A 21,717-nucleotide genomic window follows, 5' to 3' on the forward strand; every position below is an offset into this window, starting at 1 on the left:
CAGCTCTGCTCAGTCCCCACCCCCCTCGTAATTCATCCTTAATTACAGTAAACTCATCACAAATGTACGTTGAATTTTAACTCTCCGAAGCACATCGCACTCTGTGTGTTAGTATGCATGTTTTCAACGTGCAATGCCGGCCTTCATAGGTGCTCGCCAACAACACTTTTCCCAACAGCCTGCTAAGGCTATACGGGGGATCTTTGTCTTTGTGTATGTTGTATAGTGGTCAGCATGCTACGAACCCGGCAACACGGTTTCAATTACCGCTCACGGTCAACACCAGTGACGATTATCTGAACCGATCCTGGGCCTCCCCTAAGTCGACTCAGCCTCAAACGAGTATATGGTGTGGAGTGTAAACATCGCCACTGGGGAGACAAAAGCGGCCGGGCGAGGTGTTGGCCACTCACCCCCTCATGTGCCGTGCCGGCCTTCATAGGTGCTTGCTAACAGCACTTGCCTCAACGATCTGTTTAGGCTAATTGGGTGATTTTTGTCTTTCTAAGCGTGTGACAGTGTCTCTTTGACTTAATTGCATGTTGAATCACTCATCGAAATGTGTGACAATTTTCTTTATTTTAGAGGCTGACTTTAGCCACCAACCATAGCAACTAATGAAATAAATTTTCGCTCGCACGCTATGTGGATTTAATATGCACTTCTATATGTTTCTCATTAAAATGAAGTGTACACATTACGCTGTTTTTTTTGCTTTCTTTTTTAAGAGGACATCATATTTGACCGTTTATACTTTCTCCCTCCCCCCGATTACATTTTTTTGACGCCTCTCTCTCATATTATTCCACAAAGTTGTTTATGCATGAACACGTTTCACACAAGGTTGTTGTTTTTTTTTCCTGCATCCCACGTTTCCGCACCAGGTCTCCCTTTACGGACGAGACGCGTGATCCGAATGGGCTCTCACCTGATGCGTGGAACGGCAATGAACCATGGGACGGAAGGAAGTGTATGCTGTCGATCGCTGTCTCCACAGGTATGGACTTTGGCTCCCCCAAGCTGCCTGGAAGAAAATCAGGATCTTGGTCTCAACAAAGCAGTATAGCCATGTGCTCACAGCGCTGCAATGCAAGCCAACACCGTGCCACAATTGCAATCATGAAAATTCCATTGTAAAAAAAAAAATCCGCGTAAAAAAAACCCTCATTGTAATTGTAGTACAATATCTACCGAACCATTGCATGTAATGTGCTGCACCATCACGTGAGTTAAGTGTGTGGAAATATTGCGCTGCCGCGGCTAATGAAGGCGCAGGGATCTCGCCTCGTGACTCATCGCGAGCACTCGAGAGCGTGTTTTGACACGCTGACAAACGCGAATCTATTACGGGGAAAACAAACGCGCGTGTCGTTTATTTTAAAAAAAAAGTCTCAGCCCCGAGAGCTCTTGGGGCTGAGTGGGAGAGACACACGGCGAGAGAAAGAGAGAGGGAGGTGTCTGCGCTGGGACGAGGAACTGGGAGCCACAGTCTATTTGGTGTTGACCAAGGGGGGATCCAGGGCCAGCTTAATTATGCGTCTTTGTGATCGAGACGCGCCGCCGCTTCCAGCCCATCGGCTGACGGATTTCGCAGCGAATTCCTCCACCGAACTAGTTGCGGCGTACGAAGCATCATTTGGATGGGGGAGCCTCTCGCGCGAGCTGGGGTATAGCGACGGCTGCCAAGAAAACACAGTTGCGTACAGCGTAGACTCGCCGGATAGCTCCTCGTTTCTTGAGAACTGCCTTTTTTGTGTGTTAGTTTGTTGGGCTACGTACGGTGGCGAAAGAGGTTCAACGTGCACGTCGCTGCGACTAATGAACGCGTTGGTTGTTTCACACGCTTGTTCGATTATTGTGTTTCTTCTGATTCAATATCGCTCGTCGTTAACACTTGTGGCTCGTTTGGAAATACCTCGTGGAATAAAACTGTCCGACACAGTTGAGACATTTACGTTGACTTTACCGGAACGTCTAACTCCGTGTCAGCCTTTTGTATCCTCACATCATAACTAAAACATATACGTAAATATATTAATGGATATTCTTGCAAAACAATGCTACCGTGGTGCTAGATTTTAGTATATTATGGTTTCCTTAAGTATTTAAAAGGAGGCTTAGGCCATGAGTTGGCTCAGTGTGCTTAGTAAGCCCTCTGGGGCTGAGTGTTGGGTGATTATGCCACAAGAAACATCACAGCTTGTGGATGCAATGAACGCCAGAGATGTAGTGAGTTAAAGGTCTCAGCTCAGTCACCAATGGCCATGCAAAAATGCCCCCATCACATTAAATGTTCGATCTGCACTTGATATATCTGAATTCCAGCTCGGGGAATTAAATATATCGGTTTCACTGTCACGCAATGAACATTACGCAATGTAGCGTGTTAGAAAGTGTGTGAACCAGATGTCACTTAAAACAATATCTCAGTGGTAGCTCCGTGTCATCCGCTTCCACGGGCTGCCCTCTAGCACGACGTATTGCACTGCTCTGCGATTGTGCCGAATGGATTCTGAGTCTCTGCATGTGACGCAGATAGCACAATTTGCGGGTACACTTGGAGGTGGAGGTGGCGGGGAGTGGAGGGAGGGGGATTGACGCCTTTGTGAAGGGAATGCACTTGACACGTGGGAGCGCTTAGGTGTTAAAATGTCACTCACAAGTGCTGGTAATGAAGTGGATGGTCGCAGGCGCGCCACGTTGCTGGTGTGTGAAAACAAATATCGCGGCATTTGACGGGATGATTCGCGTTTAGCGGGTTGTAACAAGGGTGACCGTGAATCAGCTGGGGCTTGGACACGTCAAAAAAACGCACCTGCAGACACTGCATATTGACCGCCAGAGATGATGTGGCCGGCTCTCTTTCCAGGCAGCCCCTGAGACCCGACGGGTGATGGAACTGCTGACAATGAACGCTCCGAGTTAAACCTTCAGGCAACAAGTCCACGTTTATTTTGTTTAACCAGGCGAGAACTCAAGAGGCCAAGATAGTCTCATGTGCAAGAGTCACCTGGGGATTTAGTCTGCCAGTAGGGGGGCGGGGGGCGATGATTGCTAAGTAGACTCCCGATTGAATAACTTGCGGTGTAAAATTCAAGCGTGGCAAATTTGGAACGTGACGTTGGCGCGCAACGCGGCTCCCTCTTACGAACGACGTCGAGGGATATTTGAACATCCAGCTGTGAGGCAGACAGGGCGTCGTAAGTATTGTATCATGGTCGTCGCACACCGCGGTAATGATCGGGGCGGCCGCTGTATTCAAACCGTGAGCCTCTTTGACAAGCGACGAGCGCCGCTACCTCGTTCTCGGTGGGCGCTCAACTCTTAGTGGTTGCTCGAAGTCGTCTAACGTCGCGTACCTGTCAACCCCGTATCAGTGCCCCACCTTATTACAGACCAATTCAGACCTTATTGGGAACCCCGTGTCCCTTATAAATCTCAACGTTCATCCTACAAAGTCCCATGACAAGGGAGAAACACATAGAGACAGACACTTTTTTTTTGTCCGTATTGAAACGGCTGTTCGCCGTATGGACCTGAAAACTCGATTTCTCTGTACAAGAATACGGGAAAACTGTGTGGGTTGACAGCTGTGACATCGGGACGGGTGGAGGCATTGTACTGTTGTTGCTCATCTCCCTGCCTCTGCAACTCTATTCCGAATCAAATGAGGAGGGCTACGAAACACATTTCAATCTTTTAAATAGAAAGCAAAACATATAATTGTGCGAGGTGGCTTGTATTTTTGAGATTCATTGGCAAAGTGGTTTCTGGATGAGTATTTTTGTATTATTGTATAGTACCCGTGGGCACACTGCGTGAATAGCACTTCCGTAATCTCCACATTGTGATGCAGTTACTTCGCGTGGTTTTGAAACAAAAGTTGGGGGGAGCATCTTAGAATGGGCCACGTGGCCTTTATTGCCGCCATTTTTGAATTACTTTATTGGCGCCCATCACAGTCAACAACTTTATCGCCACCACAGCCACTTTTATTTTCCCCAGTTTCCATTCAATATTTCGTAACTTTATATTGTATACACTCGTGTCCCACGACGCACCTCTGTGCGAAAGTGCGAAAGAAGTTACACACATTAAAAAAAGAGCCCCGCTCTTTGCATCATTAATTTTTGGGGATTTTTTTTTTCAAAGTGACCCCCAAAGTTTTTTGTGCATCGTTCTTCCCGGACAAGCTTATAACCCAAAGAATATAATCCAGAGAACGCGGTACGTAAAACACATCTGATTGTTATTGGTGAACATCGCAACTCTTGGAACCTAAGCGTCCTGTGTGGTGTGAGATGTTCAACAACTCTCAGCCACCTTGCGTCAGCCTGCGTGGTGCCGGTGGCGGTAAATTTCACCATCAGTAAAAAAAAAACACATTGATACGCTAGACAATGCTGCGTTGCAGATATAAGTACCGCCCGACGGACGACCTGACGCGCCAGTCGGAGGTTACGCTAACAGGGTCAAACTCCGATGGCCCGGATAATTTGTCACAGTTTCTAATCGATAGTTCGCAAGACCTCAGCTCGCCACCAACCCGTCCGAGCCGCTATCGTCTCGTGTTACTTACCCCCCCCTGCTCACGGCACGGGATGCCTTCTTAGGCTTGGCTCTCATCCGACGATAACGAAGCTTCTTGGCTGCCGGCCGATGATGCACTGACGACGACGAAGCTGCCGCTTTCTGTGTGTGTTGTTTAGCGGTGGGGTCCGGCCTGAAAGAGTCGGGCGTCGTCAATGGGAGACGGATCAATGATCGTTGATCTAAAATCCACCTTGTGTCCGTGCATACCTCCTGCACTTTTAACGTGCGGACGAAATTAATTGTTTATTTTACCCAGGAGAAGTCTCACTAGCCGGGTTTATAATAAGAGGTATGTGCTGTGAAGAAGGGCCGTTGCTTGACATGTCACCGATGTTTCTGTATTTTTTCCTCTGAAGGACACAGTGTTATTGATGATCGTGTTGATTTAGTTTTTTTTATTTGTGCTTGCACACCACTGCCAATGCAGAAGCAGCCGCAGCAGCAGCGTCACCCAATACTGTGTTTAATAAGAGGTTGGAGAACTAAGTCAGATAATTCTAGATGACACGCGCGTAAGTCGTGCAGTTACCGTTTTCCACTGCAGAATTGATTCACGGTGGCGGCCACGACTGGCATCGTGTACTGTCATATTTGGCGTGGTTTTTAGAGTAGTCCTGTTCTATAACCATATGTAATTGGATGAAACTCATCACATGTAACTAATATTGATTGTAGTGCTATTCACTACGTCAAAGATACATTTTAACACGTCGGCTTTCGCGACCAATATCATCCATGATAGAGTTTTTTTTTTAGTTAGATCGTGTAAATATATAAATGTGTCGTTTAAACCCGCCACCACCCGACACAGCCAACTAGTAAGGGTTGTCACGTAAACAGAACGTGGCCAATTCGTCACTAGTACAGCACTAACCGGTGTGTTGGAGAGCCAAACCACAACATTTACAATCTGAGTACGACGTTACGTCAGTAATTACAACTTGCTTCATCAGGCGACAGACAAATCTGGCTGTTTGCTGATGAAGCTAGTTGCAATTACTGGCGAAACGTCGTACTCAGATTGTAAATATTGTGGCTTGGCTCTCCAACACACCGGTGTGCTGTACTAGTGACGAATTGGCCACGTTCTGTTTACGTGACAACCCTTACTAGTTGGCTGTGTCGGGTGGTGGCGGGTTTTAACGACACATTTATATATTTAAACGATCTACCCCAAAAAAAGCTCTATTATGGAAAAATACATTTGTTTCAAAAATAAAGACCTACACATTTATGTCCTGTTTGCGAGTCGAACAACTAGTGTTTGAAGAATATATACAACCATTTGCCTGCTTTATAAATTTTAATAATAACTTTTCGTCTAATAAACAGCACTTATTTGGATTTTAAAAGGTGAATTGGTAACCTGGTAACTGAGTCTCAAGGCAGCTTTTCAGGAGGTTATTATACTAATTGCTCTTTTAAAATGTGATATGCGCGAGTGGATAAAAGACTATGGGGAGATGTATGTTAAAGATGTAATAGTCCAAACGTATCAGCGGCAGTTGCCACGACACATTTGTGAGGTCTGAGAATTAAAAAAAAGTACATAGGGTTGTGCGAGGAAGTCCGCCACCTCCAATGTGAATAGCAAACGGCCGCTTGAAGACATCTCAGAACTAGTTCCACGTGGAGTGTGTGATACACAACTCTGCGAGAGTTCCCAATGGACACGCCATCTCCTGGCATGACGCCAGTAGCGCGGTGAGACGACAATTTGGTGGGCAATACCCCTCGAAAAAGTGAACTGTATATGAAGTACCAACATTATTAAACTTTTTGAGTCAAAGTACGTAATCGTTTCTCGACAACTCGAACGCGATCTACGATCTAACATGAATACACACGTTTCATTTTTGACACGTACGCGCGTAGGTATGTACTGCATGTTTACAATTACTCCTTTTTTTAAAAAAAAAAAAAGCACGAAGCTTTGGCGAAATCTGCCAAGGTTTTGGCGAAAGCCCAAAGATCGTCGCGGCGGCGGCAACGGCAACAACATATGGACTTTAATGCCCTTCTCCGGCGAGCGTGGCAACAGACAGGCTGTCTCTGAAAGGCCCATATTGGCGCAACCGCTGTAAAACCGTAAAATCTCAGACGATCGATAAGGAGGGCGACTTAATAGGCAGCAGCGACGTTTCTGTGGGCTGAGTTGGGGGGGGGGGGGGCAGTAGGAGACACCGACTGTGGCGGGTATTACGCTTGCGATGATTGGGGCCTCACTCACTGAGGGGCCAGCCCTGAAGCTCTTGGGGTCATGCCCCCTGTCCATAAAGGGTCTCCTCGGGAGAACCCCCGACGGTTCATGTTAACCGTGTTTGCAAGCTTCATCTGCCATCCACTCCGGCCCCCCCTCGATCGCGAATGACCCCAAAACACTTGAGCACCACCTTCTGATTTATACGGCCACGCGTTGGATTTTACCCACCCCACCCTTGTTTGTTTTACGAAATTAATTTTTCAGCGATTTCTCCGTTGCGTCGCTTGACGTGTGTGTGTGTGTGCGTGCGCGCGCACGTGTCCCGAGCTGGGGAGCGGTGGCGCAGCGGTTAGCCCGCTTCGCTGCGAACACAGGGCGACCTGAGTTCGATTCACGACCAAAAACAGTGCCGAATATTTAAACCGGTCACGGGGCCTCCCCTAGGTCGACTCCCCGCCTCAAATGAGTACCTGGTGCGGTATTTAAGCATCGCCACTGAGGAGACAAAGGCGGCCGGGAGTGGTGCTGGCCACCCACCCCCCTCGCGTGCCGTGCCGACCTTCATAGGTGCTCGCTAACAGCACTTGCCCCAACAGTCTGTTAAGGCTACACGGGGGATCTTTGTCTTTTTGGAGAATGGTGGTGCAGTGGTCCTTCGATTACACTGTGAACCTGGTTACCAGGTTTGATTCCTCGCCACAGCTACCACGAGTGATATCAGAAGCAGTCCTTGACATCTTCTAGGTCGACTCAGCCTCAAATTAGTAGCAGGTGCTGTGTGCAGACGTGAGCATGAGGGAAACAAATGGTGAGTGAGGTGCCGACCACACTACCTCCTCGTGTGCTTTGCTGGCCTTAATAGGCATTCGCGAAAGGCTCTTGGCCCAATAGTCTATTGAAGGCTATTTCACGGATCTTTGTGTGTGCGTGGGTGTGTTGCTGTGATTGATTTTTATTTAATTATATTCATTAATTTTTCAAGAGCGGATTGGGACATTTCTGTCCAGGTCTTTTGGGGAGCTGATCCCCTGTGCTGGGAGTCAGTTATATCACGATGCTTCATGCGGCGTGTCATGGTTAAGAGTGAATAAAGAGCAGTGAGTGATCTGGTATCATAATCAGCTCAATGGCACCACTCTCAGTGCACACAGAAACCATATGGACGTTACCAAGTTAATCTCAGTGCTTACTTGTCTATCAACTTCCACTCTCATAGTGAGTCTAATAATGCAACGTTAGCAGTGGGGATACAAAGGCGGCCAAGAGTGGTGGTGTGACTCCCAATGTGCCGACATTTAATTTTTAGTCAGTGTATGTTGTTAGCTGTGTGTGGACGGCAGTCGCCCTCCAGCAACAATGGAGAGCAGTGGATCGACGCACAAAGCAACGAGCAGAGCGCCGAGCGGCTGAAACTCAGAAAGTTGGCGCAGTGGGGAGCAGAGTTGATGCACCTCCAGGCCATCTCAGTGACTCAACCTATTGCACCTTGGTCTGTTCTGTGACCTCCTGGCAGCGAGCCTTCGACACTTCACGTGGCCTCAAAGTGCACCTGGCCTGGCACAAACGCCGTGATGACATCACCGCCACTTGGTGGTGAACGGTGGTTGTTGTTGTTGTTGTGCAAGGCATTCAATAATTCATCACAATGCCTGTCCCAGCGATTCGATTGCCACAATGCTGGGTTGTGATTTCCTTTAAAAAAAGACACGATTACTTTTTGCATTGTTCTTATTTCTGCATCGTTGGTGTTTCTGCCAATGTATTGCGTCCCATTTATCCTGCCTCATTTGCGCCATCAGCCTGAATGTACCATGAGCTTGTCATTTTTTTGCAAATGTTTTGCATCAATGGTAAATAACCAGCTCCTCACATGCGCACGACTTAATGCTTGCATCGTGAGCTCAAGAAGAGATTTTAATAATCGAATCAATTAATTGTTACGTGCCTACTAAAGATGTAAAGATGCCTAGAGTGATCGGTTCACATCGATTCCTGAACTCGCAATATATGCCCATGTTAGATCATGGAAATTGCGTGTGTGTAATAAATTCTGTTTTTTTTATATACTATGCGTGTATTTGCTTCACGTGATTCCTGCAGACAAAATAAATTAGAATCCTCAAACAAATCATGACCGCCAAATCGTGCTGACATTTAATCGAATCACTGCAATTTGTAGGTAGGAGAGTGAATGATTACACTCCTAATTCTATCGAGCATTCACCTATAACCAAATAATCCAGAATGTATCTGGTCTCGTCAGATCTAAGAAGCTAAGCAATAATTGAACCAGGATAGTGCTTGGATGGGCGATTACCGTGCGTAACACATGCGTTATAGGCTGCTGAGGGGCTAAAAGGTGGACAGCAGAGGGTGGTGTGGAAAAAAACACATTGTTGTACAGTACTCTTTGGTTCTTTCGGTAAAGCCACGTAGGTATAAAATAAAATAAATGTAATCACGACGTTTCGGAAGCAACACAAGCGTCCATCATCAGGTGGAAAAGCCACAGCAAGAAACACATTTTTTGCCCGCTATAGCAATTTGTTTATTGCTGTGGCTGTTCCACCTGATGACGGACGCTTGTGTTGCTTCCGAAACGTCGTGATTTAATTTATTTTGTTTTATTTTATACCTACTACGTGACTTCACCGAAAGAACCTTGCAGTCACGAAAACTCCAGATCTAGATTGTTGTACTGTACTTCTATGCATCCGCATCTATGCTTCCCACCTTCACAATCCGAGGCTCGTGCATAACTTTCAAATAACCCCCACTAACCCGCACGGCGTTGGGAGGCCTTCATCCAGCAGTGGCTTGACTAAACGGCCGTGAAAATCAGGCAGATTACTCCGGCGAAATCGAGGGTATGAACAGTAAGCCGATCGCGAAGGTGACATTAACAGCATTGGCGATGCACGCGTGGCACGTCACCTTGCTACGTGCGACGCAGCGCCCGCACAGGGTGACATTTTTTGCCGTTTTCTGGCAATAGCGCGGCGAGTTAGCGCCTCGCGTCAATCAACGCCGGCTCGCTTGACAGCTTTCGTCGCACTCTGCACATGTCTCTTGTGAGCCGATCGGAAACTCGGTCCTCCCCCCCGCCCCTCATCCCCGGGCTGACGCTGCCTGCTGTGGCCCCTCGCTGGTCACCAGCTGTCAACTGGGGGGGGGGGGGGGCTGATCCTAGACCGGCGGCAGCGGCGGCGGTGGTGGTGGCGAGGAAAGGGGGCCTTCCTGAAGGCAGTCTCGCCCCACTACTAACAGGCCATCATTAAAACCTCAGCCTTACTTTGTTTGGCCTCTCTGGCCTTCTTAGGCTGCCCACTTAAGTCACGCTGCTGGGCTCTGCGCGGTCCCCCCTACCGCCCGCTGCCCGCCTCTCCCCCGTGGGTACCTGTGGGGGGGGGGGGGGGCCCAGGCGGTGCCGCTACGTAAACGAGATAATCTTCCATGGCGGGGGGGGGGTGGCGTTAGGATTAGTGGGGACGGCGGTGGTGGTGGTGGTGGCATCATTATGATGGGCAGTGCGGTCATGATTAACTCGGAGTGAAGCCTTCACAGAGTGCCCCACATGAAACATTTTGTGTTTGTTAGATTTTGTTCCAATTTTCTTTTCTTTCTTTATTTTTTTTCCATGAAATTCCCAGAAATTGCCATCTGTTAAGCGCTTTTGTATTATTATTTTAGTTGTTGTTTTGTCATCAATCATGTTCCATCCACTGCTGGACCTCCGATTAGCACGTTTGGCTACGTACGTAACGAAATAAGTTGAACATGCAGTACTGTACACACAACATACATGGATTGAGACATCCCCAAGCCTTTGCCATTTCTCACGATTCCCCAATGGAATGAATGATCCGCCGAGCACTTCCACGCGAGCTGACGGCATCGCTCCATCCCCTAGGTGAACATCCTCTTTGACGCGGTCCATTATTCCTTGGCTGCTGTTCCACCACTATTCTTGACCATCGCCCGTCGTCCAGTCGAGCAACTTTTCCTATCCCTAGTCTTACTCACTCTTCTGAAAAGTAAATATGTAATGTTTAGCAAGAGTGTGTGTTCCTAATCCACGTGTTCCTCTTTTTGTCTGTCAATTTAATTCCAAGTGTGTGTGTGCTGATCATTCCAAGTTTTAACATTCGTGAGTGTTGAGTATGTGGGAAGCTGTTCACTTTATATAGAATGAGAATAAAATAATAAATTGATAAAATAAAATAGCACAATAATATTCTCACGACGTTTCGGCCACAACACAAGCGGCCTTCATCAGGTGAAGGGACGAGACTGTCTGGAGGACAGCACTCTATTCTCACGACGTTTCGGCCACAACACAAGCGGCCTTCATCAGGTGAAGGGACGAGACTGTCTGGAGTGCCGTCCCTTCACCTGATGAAGGCCGCTTGTGTTGTGGCCGAAACGTCGTGAGAATATTATTGTGTTATTTTATTTTATCAATTTATTAATTTATTCTCATTCTACGTGACTTTACCGAAAGAACCAAAGGAGATGAATCCTTGCAAGTCGCGAAAGCTTTAAATAAAAAAAATGTTCACTTTATAGTTTGGTACAATCTGATGCTGCAAGCAGGTAGGTGTGTTTCTATCATTCATGTCGTTTTCTCGTGCGTTGGCTATTGGAATAAATGTCTCATACTCGGACAGTAAATATCACGAGTGAAATGTGTGTCAAAGGGAATCGCGTACTGCGCATTCGGCAGTGCTTGAATTCTTAAATTAAGCTTTTTTTATATAAAGAAAATGTGAAGACATCGCCGTACGAACAATAATAATATCAGATGAATATCACGCAAATGTTAAGACGGCTAATCGGTGTGCACCTTCCGGGTGGATTGTTACATCACAAGATTGCGAGAGACAACGGCAGCTTGTGGCCTTAACAGGGGATAGATCATGGCTGCGATGTTGATTATGGTTTAGACAATTACCAATGAAGTGTATTTGCAGGAAGAGTAGAATTTTCACTGCATGTTCGGCACAAATTTCATTCACGATTGCGTTTCATTGTCAATCGCCGTATTTGTGCTCATTTAAAACATGTTGCCATACCCAAGTAAACTTCTGCCAACAAATGCGCAATCACCAGTAAACACGCGCACACAGACTCATAAGTTACAAAACTAACCTTGCTCCCTTGTTCAGAGAAAAAAAAACATGCGCACGGTCAATCCACTGCTGGACGAGGGCTGTCCCACAAACGCGCAGGTCATGGGGAGGGTGGTGGCTGGATTATTTGGCCATACTTCACCACGCCGGTCAATGAGGGTTTGGCGAAGGTGGGAAGCAGCGAGGTGGTGTTTGGTTCCTGATCACAGCTATTTACAATGGACTGTTTTTTTTAGTTTGTTCCACCAACCCACCAAGTGCGCACAACGCAGGACAGCCCCGACCCCGACCCCCCCCCCAAAAAAAAATATATAACATCGTGATAATTTGCTACAGTGACAAAGGAGCGGTGTGTTATGTCACCCCCGCTATATGTCGGACGTCGACAGCAGCGAGAAGTTTTTTTTTTGTTGTTGTGGGACACGGGGCGGAGTAGGCTCGGGGCCGTAACCGTGAGCCGCTCCCCCCACCTCCCGTCTCCCGCATTCAGCTCAACGCTCACTTTCATTCAACATCAACCGGTTGGCGTGGGGCGGGGGGGGAGAAAATGAGGTTTTAAGGCATGGAGATTGAAATTCTTGCTTTCTCTTGCTGGCCAGACATATGCTTTACGTCTAATCCGGATTAGGAGCGTTTCGTTGGAGTTGGGGGGTTGGGGGGGGTCACTGCTTCATACCAGTTCCGGCTGCAGGCTGCCTGCGTGGCTCCACGCTGGGACTCAAGGCTGAACCCCGCAGTAATTAGCCACTTAACGGGCAGGGCGGCGGGTGGAGGGGTGGCGGCTGAGGAGGAGCAATTCTCCTGCCACAATGCCGGGCGGAAAAGACTGCCGCTGCTAACACAGCACAATGGCTGGGCTGGGAGAGAGATTGCTCTGTGTGGTGCTGAGAATGTGGCGGCTGCGGTGGCGTAGCTTATTAAGAGCGTGCAGGCGGTGCAACTGCACTGGAAGGGCGCAGATGCTAGGCTACAAGAGGGGGAGTGAGGGTTGGGGGGAATTTCGACAGGGGGTCACCAATTCAGGTCTTGCGACAGGGCCCGTGCCAACCACGCTACTCCACTGGGTGGTTGGGGATCTGAAATTTTATTGAGATCCTTGGGTTGTTACTGTAATGGAAGATGGGGTTGCCCTTCTGTTGGTTTCAATTTGTTTATTCAGAAGCTAAACAGGGTCAAGACCGGGCAGTGCTTGGATCAGTGACCACTACCATGCACCACAGCAGGTTGTTATAGACTGCTGTGTGGCCACTTGCTAAACCCATTGTTATACTGTACTTCTATGCTCCCAAGCCTTCATCAACCCACGCTCATCGATGTGGCTAAGAATGCTTACGTTGCCTCGACGACGCAAAATGATATTGGTGAGTCCCTCATCCGGCAGTGGATTGACGAAAGGGCATGCTGTACACGGGACCCCATTGAAACTGAGAGCCTCTTTTGCAAGGGAGACCTGGTTTACAAAGCACTTGCAACACGCATGTTAACGTGAATCAAAACTACTCAATGAAAGGTCAGAATGTTAAACAATATAGATGACAAACACATTTAACAAATATCAGACACTTAGTTCCTTCTCGAATGATTTTCTTCATATTATTATTATTACAGAGCACTAATGGGAATACAGAGTTAATGGTGAGATTATTACTTGGATCACTATTTCACTGAATGCTTGCGTGTCACTTTGTGACCTACTTGTGCCATGTTAATTTATTAAAAATGTCCTCGCTGTGTTTCAATCCACTGCTGGATGAAGGCCTCCGCACTTCGTGTTGGCCATGGGGATTATCATGACCATACTTCACCACGCTGGTCAATGCCAGCTGGTAAAGTTGGGCAAAATAGACACTGACGCTTTGATGTACAGCGCAGCAATGGAAAATTTCCCATCACGTAGCGCTGCAGTAGTCTATGACAACCTGCTTGTGCATCCATAATGGTCACCCATCCGAGCACTGTCCAGGCTAAATCCTGCTGAACCTAATCTGCCGTGAACCGGGAGCATTTAGGGTCATTTCAATGTGGTGCGTCAAGGAAGAATGCGTCTAAGTAAAACACACGATGGCAACTTATAAAACAACTTTAAAGTAGACGCAGACAATAACAACAACAATAACAAAGAGAATCAACCGTAGTCGAGATGACAATGTTACGGATCGCAACTCAACGGTTTCCGTGTGCGTGTCGATGCCGCGTGACGATCGCGACAGGGGGATGCAAGTTGCGTGAGCCACAAAGCCGCGTGCGTGCGTACGCGTGCGTCAGAAGTCTCGTGGTGGCTCGGTGAGCGTGAGGTGGCTCTGAGTTTTGCCCCCCCCCCCCCCCCTACGATTTTGCCCATCAAACGCGTGCCCCGCTGCGTTGGAAGGTTGACCACTGAGATCTTGTGACCAAGTCGCCCGGCATGCACCCGACCTCGTCAGATGTTCGACGCCGAGCAAGGTCGAGTCTGGACGGTGGTGGCATCGGTGACCGCTACGGACGGGCTGTCGGGTTCGCCGGTATTGGTCTGAGCAAGGCCGACCCTGCTGATGAGACGCTGGATTGTTGGGAAAGCGGTCCCACGGTGTGCTTGTGCTGAACCAATAACTGTTGGAAACACTGCACTCCCATGAGGCCGTGTGGCTGATGGGGTGTGTAAAAAATATCTATATCCTTTTTTTACGTTTAATGTGGAGAGACATCTATGGAAAGAAGGCATATTTTCTGTTTATTCACATGTACGCTAGGTTGTCATAGGCAGCTGTGGGATGGGGGGGTGGGGGCTGTGTTTGGTGGTGGTCAGGAGAGAGTAATGCAAGGCAAAATCTATTGTTGTACTTTACATCTATGATCCCGGATGCATTCTACTCGCCTTCACCAACCCACACTGATGAGCGTGGAGAAGTATCATCAATTAACCACCATAACGACACGCCGCAGAGAGGCCTTCAACCAGCAGTGGATAATAGGTAAGTGCTGCATGTGCACGCCTTGTTTATTAGAGCACTTCAGCGTTCAGCCCCATGGGACCCATCAGCTGATCCTTGATTCACACGAGTGCCCGCTTCCGCCATTCACCAGCAGCACTTCAAATATTCTTCAGGCTAATCCAGAACTCATCGACATCATAGAAAGTTTGCTAATGAACCCCCGCCCCCCACCCCACTGATAACTAACATTGGTGTTTGTTTCGTGACCATAAGCTGTGCGGTAATTTATCGTTGGGCCACGTATATCCTGATGTCCAGTTCTTAATATTGTCCGGGTTGCTGGTATACCCGAAGTAATTGGCACATGACTAGCAAGTCACAAGCCACAACGGTAGAGGTATTCTGGACGTTGTGTGCCGAGGGTTAGGAAATATTGTCCGGATCGCCGATGCGCGCAGACTTAGCTGAAAATAAGCCCTGCTCATGCCCAACTTAGCATCCTGACACGAGGGGCGGGTCAGTGGCTGAAAGGAGCTGGTAGTTGGGGGGTTTTGGGTGTTAAGCTGGGTTTTATATGGGGATGGAATTTACACAGAGTCCTCCCCCCCCCATAGTGGAGGGGTGGTTAAGCGGGACAGCTGGCAGTCTCTGCAGGTAGCTGACCCCGAGCTGACACCAAGGACACCATAGGGGGTCACCCAGATAAGAGGGGCCCTGGATGTGAGCTGCACTTGGGTGTGCGAGTGTGAGTGAGTGAGTGCACGCACACTCGCCTCTGAATGTGTCACCAAAAAAGTGCGTGCATCAAACACGTCCCGAAAATAATATACCCTGTGTTCTGGGGGGGGGGGGGGGGGAAATCCCAGTACGATTTCTCAGATTTCTTTCATCGTCAGCCAAGTTCTAACCACTTCCGGATAAAGGCCTCCACACACCATTGCCACCATCTCTCATGGTCCTGCATACGAACGATTCTCATCACTCCATCTCCACAATCGTCATCCTCTTTGAATGATATTCCTTCACCAGTCTTGTCGATATTACTGTCATCCCTTCTTGTGTTAGGTCCTGCCCAAGCTCAGTTACTTCTCTTGTATATATGCATGTTGAACTTTATTCGCAACGTACGTAGCCAAACCGTGCTAATCGGAGGTGCGTGGGAAGGGCAACAAACTAAAACACAGTGGCTTGCCAGGATGACCAGAACTCACGTGATAGTATATGCTCCTTGACGAGATCAGCGAGGTGTTGTGGTTCATTTTTGGCAAGCACTTCGCGTGTAATGAGTGCAACATTCTAATGTTTTCGTTCGGCAATCGCAAGCCAATGCAGCTCGGCGAGCACTGGACGGACACCGTCTGATCCTGCAGTCAGTGGCCCATTTTCATCGGAAGTCGATGTGCTGTGAAGGAGCACGTTGATGTGCTGTGAAGGAGCACATCGATGTGATATAGAGAAGCACGTTGATGTGCTGTGAAGGAGCACATTGATGTGCTGTGAAGGAGCACGTTGATGTGCTGTGAAGGAGCACGTTGATGTGCTGTGAAGGAGCACATCGATGTGATATAGAGAAGCACGTTGATGTGCTGTGAAGGAGCACGTTGATGTGCTGTGAAGGAGCACGTTGATGTGCTGTGAAGGAGCACGTTGATGTGCTGTGAAGGAGCAGATCGATGTGATATAGAGAAGCACATTGATGCGCTATGAAGGAGCACGTTGATGTGCTGTGAAGGAGCACGTTGATGTGCTTTGAAGGAGCAGATCGATGTGATATAGAGAAGCACGTTGATGTGATGTGAAGGAGCACATTCATGTGCTGTGAAGGAGCACAATGATGTGCTGTGAAGGAGTACATTGATGTGCTGTGAAGGAGTACATTGATGTGCTGTGAAGGAGTACATTGATGTGCTATGAAGGAGTACATTGATGTGCTATGAAGGAGCACATTGATGTGCTGTGAAGGAGCACATTGATGTGCTAGGAAGGAGCACATTGATGTGATGTGAAGCAGCACATCAATGTGATGTGAAGCAGCACGTTGATGTGCTGTGAAGGAGCACATTGATGTGCTGTGAAGGAGCACGTTGATGTGTTGTGAAGGAGTACATTGATGTGCTGTGAAGCAGCACATTAATGTGCTGTGAAGGAGCACATTGATGTGATATAGAGAAGCACATCGATGTGCTTTGAAGAAAGGCCTGCCTGTTAGGCTCGTGTTGTGGCAGGCCTGATTGTTTCCCCGTCGTGTGTATGGCTTTTCTCTGGGTGCAACGGGTTCCTCCTGCACCCATTCATAGAACACCCCAAGTCAGAACTTGTCTGCATTCGAATTGAGGTTGTGATGGTAATATGATTGACGTTATTTGTTACGATATAAATACTACGTGCTCTATTAATAGGATTTCCTGCCGTGCAGAGCGCATACTCCTACTGTTTTTTATTTTACCAGGTGAGGCCTACTAAGCACCGTAGCTCTTTTTCTCGAAGCGACCTGGCCACAAATGATAGCTCAACAAAGTGGCTAGTCGTCACGTGGACACTTATAGCAGCAAAATACTCTAAACGCGTGTTTCTGCGTTCAGCGTTCCATCCCACAACGTCAGTGAGGAGATTCACAGCTCAACGAAATGGGTGAAACGCTTGAGCTCGACTCATTTGCACCCTTTCCGTTGATCCAGTGCAATACAACTCACTTTTATAGAGCACTCTGCATGCAGAGCAATGTACAATTTATTTAAAAAAAAACTAAACAAAAAAAACATTGGCCTTCATGACCTTAGGTGACTTCTATGAGCCACCAAAAGTTCAATATTGACTGCGGTGAAGACATCGGTTAATTTTCGCCAAAATACCAACGAAAACGAATGCTCGCCAGCAACACGCAACTCGGGCCCGACATGCATGCGTGCGTGCACTATGCATCGTGAAAAAGTACACATGGGTTAGCGCCTGTCCTCGTTTTCCAAGGATTGTTTTCTTTTTGAGAGAATAAAAAAAAAATCGAAAAGTTTTCCCGTGAAATTAAAAGTCTCTCTTTTTTGTTTGCATGTTTCATGATAATACACCATTCAAGACGATGCGTGCGCGTGGAGTTCTCCCCCTCTTCCAGTATTGCGAGATATCCTTCTCCCCATGACATGTTCCAGTTTATTGAACCTCAGCGGTGGCAACCCTATACGTACCGTCCGTCTGTCTCGCCCGCCTTTAAGTGGCTTTGCGTTACGGCATAGCGTGACAAGCGGGGGGGGGTGGTGGTGGTGGAAGAGTGTGGGGTGGGAGGAGGGCCTCGCCGCTGACGCTCGAGCGTCCGTACGATCACCCAGCTGTCCCAGGCGAGGCCGTCATATGGCCGGAGCTGCCCCGGCACAGAGGTGCCCACTCGCTGCAGTGGGAAGCCTGATTATCACGTGACTAATTGCCGTTGCCCCCCTGGGCGCGCTCTTGCTCTCAACGCGACGAGGAAGCCCGGTTTTTTTTTGCGTCTTCCCACCGATCGGGGGGGGGGGGGTGGGGGAGGAGGGGGGTGGGAGCAGTCACGCCGTGAGTGTCGTGGGACCCAGGATTGTCTAGGGCTGAGCTCCAGAAAATGTTTCTCTGTCCCCGCTGCTACTTTTGGGTGGGATCCATCAGTTTGGGGGTTGGAGGGGGACTGCCCGGATATAATTGCAGTGCAGTATAATGCGCAATAAAGTGGGGCGGCGAGCTTTTGCCGGCCCTCTCTGTGATGTGACTGACGACCTGCTCACGAATGGCGAGTAGGTTGTTTTACTGGCTGATTGGAAACCACCGACTCTCAAAAGTGTGGCTGTCTTTCTGCTGTCCACGATGTTGTGGCGAATGTCCCCATGGTGACGGCCATGGTCCCCGTCGATGTTTGACGCTCGAACAAGCGATCCGGCGTGGCCTGTATCGGCCGGCGAACGCGAGTCACCGTTAAAAACCGTGCCACGTTCGACCTGTTAAGAATTAGTTCTTGTCTCTTGCTGCTTGGTAAGCTCTCCCTGTGTGGGTTTGGGTCGTACAGCGTGTTGTTCGGCGTGATGTCCGACGTTTCGCTCTGAGCGCTGGCAGCTTCTTCGGGGAAATGAAGTTCCAAGACGTGGCGCGAAACGTCGGACGTCGTGCCAAACGACACGTGGTAACGAGCCGAAATGAAACACCCGGACAGCCCGAGAGCACAAACGCAAAAAAACCCAAGCGGGTTGTTTTGTTGCGTTTACTCATTTGCGTGAACCGCGCGGTTGATAGCTTTTACTTTGACAGAGGGAACGAGAGTATTACGTTTAAACACAAACTCTGCACTTTAATTTGATGAAATGTTAATGTGACTAGGAGTAAATAAAATTTCAAAAGACCGTTTAATAAGCGTCATACGAGCACGGGCTTTGAAGCATGAAGCTTAAAGAAGATAAATAGCAAAGCGGCCAGTTGCCACTTCGGGTGAAATAAAGTTAAAATAAATATTAAACTTTAAAATTGTCGTTGCAAAGCGGTGACTTTGGTGGCCTCCGAGCCTGATGTGCGATGTCAGGGCCGCTACCAAAACTCTCAAACCCTTCGGATCAAGCCCCAGGCTGGACACGAGAGGGGAGACGAACAGAGCCTTGTCGGTTTCGCAGTCTCGGCATGAGTCGCTGACGACTGCACTTCGTGTTCGGCGCAACAACAACAACAACAAAAAACGTTAACGCTTCGAAAACAAGCTGGGTTAGTGCGTTCGAGTGGAGGAGCTTTCGCTGGCGATGCGTTCACGATTGAGGGCACCGAACTCGATGCAGATGTTTGAAAACCAAATGATGCTCTTCAAGTACCAACTAGCAGATATACTAAGTGACGGTATCGCCATATGACAAATGCCAATTGCATGGAAGCAATAGTCAAAATAAGTACATATGTTTTGATTTAAAGCTTTCGTGACTGCAGTAATTCATATTCTTAGCTCTTTCGGTAAAGTCACGTTGAAGGGAAACAATATATATTTTATTATTTTATTGTTTCCCTTCAACGTGACTTTACCGAAAGAGCTAAGAATATGAAGTACATATGTGTGCACTACATTTACAGTTTGTTTTGTCAATCCACTGCTGAATGGGGACTTCCTTATGCCTTGTTGGCCGTGAGGGATATTTCACCATACTTTACCTCGCTGATCAGTGTGGGTTGATGAAGGTGGGAGGGGTATAGAATAATGATGGATTTTGAACTCTGCTCCCATACCTTCTACTACACCTGTTTTGTGAATGGTGGTCACCCATCCGAGCACTATGCAGACTCAATCCTGTTTAGTTTCCGATATTTGATGAGATCGGGTGCATTATGGGTGCACTAATGGTGATCATATAATTAATCAAATAAGACATTAAACCTACACACACATACATGCTGGTAGACTTCCTCATACATTTGTCAAGATAATCACTGCTTTCAAAGTATTCCTTTTAACATTACGTAGTTATTTCATACGTTTTATGGCTCATAAGATAATTCTCAACGTTAAGGCTTCGTGGAATGTTTCTCTTTATTTTGGCCTAACAAAAAAAGGTAAACCTCTCCCATTGGTCAGCATTGCAAGGATGGATACCTCGGTGGAAGCGTCTCGTGACTCAATATCATCGCCCGAAAACGATCAGGTTTCACAGCACCGTGCAATAAAACATTCAGTGATGAGCTGGCCTTTCGTCACACACAGCAGCGGAAAATGTGATTTCTTTTGGGGGGGGGGGGGCTTGACAAGGCACTGGGAGTCCTCGTGGATGGGAAGAGGTGATCGGGTGGTGTTTGGGTGGGAGGAGATGATCGGGTGGTGTGTGTGGGTGGGAGGAGATGATCGGGTGGTGTGTGGGTAGGAGGAGATGATCGGGTGGTGTGTGGGTGGGAGGAGATGATCGGGTGGTGTGTGGGTGGGAGGAGATGATCGGGTGGTGTGTGGGTAGGAGGAGATGATCGGGTGGTGTGTGGGTGGGAGGAGATGATCGGGTGGTGTGTGGGTGGGAGGAGATGATCGGGTGGTGTGTGGGCGAGAGGAGATGATCGGGTGGTGTGTGGGCGAGGGGAGATGATCGGGTGGTGTGTGGGTGGGAGGAGATGATCGGGTGGTGTGTGGGTGGGAGGAGATGATCGGGTGGTGTGTGCGTGGGAGGAGATGATCGGGTGGTGTGTGGGTGGGAGGAGATGATCGGGTGGTGTGTGGGTGGGAGGAGATGATCGGGTGGTGTGTGGGTGGGAGGAGATGATCGGGTGGTGTGTGGGTGGGAGGAGATAATCGGGTGGTGTGTGGGTGGGAGGAGATGATCGGGTGGTGTGTGGGTGGGAGGAGATGATCGGGTGGTGTGTGGGTGGGAGGGTAGAGAGCAAGGCGGAGGGTGAGGGGGAAGGGCGAAGGTGGTGGGGGTGCTCATGGAGAAGGGGCACTCGAGTCTCAAGAGAAATGGGAGCAGGTTTTTTTTTTACACTAATCAACTCCACCACCACCACAACTGCCACCCCCTCCCCACTACCCCCACTTCCCAGATGGGGCACCCAGCCACAGATTTGTCCCAGTAATGGTTGGAACTGGTTGGGGGGTTTATATTGAGGGGGAAGGGATGCGGTTTGAAGTGGATGGGTGGAGGTTGGGGGTATAGCGGTGGTGGTGGTGGCGTAGGGGGAGTCGGGGGGAAGGGGGTGGTGTCACCAGCCTGGCGGGAGGCTGCTGGATGTATGGCTGAGCTTCTAAGGTGCTGGGTGATTTACTAGAGGTGATGTCTCCCATTAGAAGGCTTTGCCCTCCGGAAATGTGTAATATTTGCTGTCTGCTGACAATAGATTAATCATGTTAAAACTGCCACTAATGACAATGCGCTCGCACGCAACGCCTCTCTCCTCCTATACTTTTTGTAAT

At 48.5% G+C, this 21,717-nt stretch overlaps 1 long non-coding RNA gene across 1 annotated transcript in view; it reads left to right on the forward strand.

Moving 5' to 3' along the window:
* Positions 1-21,717, forward strand: part of LOC116942925 (uncharacterized) — a 143,434-nt gene that overhangs the window by 11,753 nt on the left and 109,964 nt on the right. The window contains exon 2 of the long non-coding RNA XR_012941815.1: positions 885-997. This is a non-coding gene — a long non-coding RNA (uncharacterized LOC116942925). The remainder of the gene's footprint in view (positions 1-884; positions 998-21,717) is intronic.

Source organism: Petromyzon marinus, chromosome 16 (genome assembly GCF_048934315.1).
Source record: "Petromyzon marinus isolate PM22_M1 ecotype Great Lakes invasive population chromosome 16, UKy_Petmar_22M1.pri1.0, whole genome shotgun sequence".
NCBI lineage: Eukaryota > Metazoa > Chordata > Hyperoartia > Petromyzontiformes > Petromyzontidae > Petromyzon > Petromyzon marinus.